Source organism: Chrysochloris asiatica, unplaced genomic scaffold, assembly GCF_000296735.1.
Source record: "Chrysochloris asiatica unplaced genomic scaffold, ChrAsi1.0 scaffold00041, whole genome shotgun sequence".
Taxonomy (NCBI): Eukaryota; Metazoa; Chordata; class Mammalia; order Afrosoricida; family Chrysochloridae; genus Chrysochloris; species Chrysochloris asiatica.
In genome coordinates this window covers 13,033,933-13,035,527 of record NW_006408559.1, presented here as the reverse complement: position 1 = coordinate 13,035,527, position 1,595 = coordinate 13,033,933, and positions in this window count along the sequence as shown.

Sequence of the window (1,595 nt, the reverse complement as noted above, 5' to 3'; positions counted from 1 at the left end):
AAAAAAAAAAAAAAAAAAAAAAGAGAGAGACATGCAAATTAAAACAACGAGATTATCACCTCACAGCAGTGTTAACAGCAAAGTTCAAAAAAAAAAAAAAATGAGGGTCTAGAGAGACTGGGACCCTCCTACATTGTTGGTGGAACTGTAAAATGGTTAACCAACTCTGGAAACAGTATGGCTCTTCTTTAGAAAGTTGAAAACAGAAATACCTTATGACTCAGTAGACCCTCTATTTGGCATAGAGTCACAAGAAATATGAGCCAGGAATCAAGATCTGTGCACACCAGTGTTCATCACAGCACTATTCACAATAGCAGAAAGATGGAGACAGCCTAAGTGCCCATCAATGGAAGAATGGATAAACAAACTTTGGTACGTACACACAATGGAATACTATGCAACCGTGAAGACTTAATGATGAGTCTGCAAAACATCTCATAGCATAGATGAACCTGGAGGACATTATGCTGAGTGAAATTAGTCAATCACAAAAGGAGACATATTTTATGAGAACATTATTGTAAAAGCTTAAGAAAAGCTTTGCATATTAAAAAAAACAGTCTTTGATGGTTACCTGGGGTAGGAGGGAGGAAGAGATAGGGTGACAGATGAACAATGAAGTCGGGGAAGACTTAGGGGAGGTATGCGTGGGCTAATGGGCTAAATGGAACAAAGGTAAATAGTGATTTATACACAACCTTGGAACAGCAATGTTGTGTGAGTAGATACATGGGTTGACACACAAGCTGAATGGGTAAAAGTAGGGAGAAATATGTATTTGACTGTCTTGTGGATATTGGTTTCCCCTATCTACTACTATAAAGTAGACATTTATGTGTGATAGAAATGAATATTGGGGATTATGATTACAGAAAGCTTGTAAGTCCGTCTTACTGATTGATTTGTTTAAAGGGGAATTAGAATTTTCCCAGGGAAATAGGCTTCTTGTTAAGCCTTTGTAGTGTACAGGGCCTTAGATGGAATCCTGAGCCCCACCAGAACCTTCTGAGTTGGGACATTCCCTTGAAAAGACATGCAGACCAACCTAGAACTGCTGGGAGAATAGAAGATTCTTTTTGAAAGAAAGACCTGCAGAAAAAAAAGCAGACTGTTTATCTGTTTGAATATCAAGCAAGCTGTTCGTTTTGGAGGCATCAAGGCAAAAAAAAAATCAGGACAAACCCCTTTCTAGAACTGAAACTCAAAGGGAACCCACAAGCAGTCTAGTAAGCTTGCTGGTGACCACCTGGGTCTAGTTGTGAGTGGAAGAGGAGGAAGTGCAGCAAGGAAGACCTGACTCAGGAGTTTGGCCATATTCCGTTGATACCTGGTGACCTTGAGAGAGAGATGAGGAAGGGGTATCTGGTCTAAAGTTTAGGGAGATGTGTGAACTCCTGAGCTCATGGGCACTGTCCTAACCCCTGGGGGCTAAGGCTGAGAGTGAAGGAGCCAGCAGGTCTGAAGTGCAGGGAGGTGTGCATGAATTCCCAAACTTACAACAAGTACCCATTTGACCTGGTTTGGATGGATGGCTGACCAGAACTTAACCAGATGAAGATAAAGATGCTTGATACTGTGAGCAAGTGTAAACC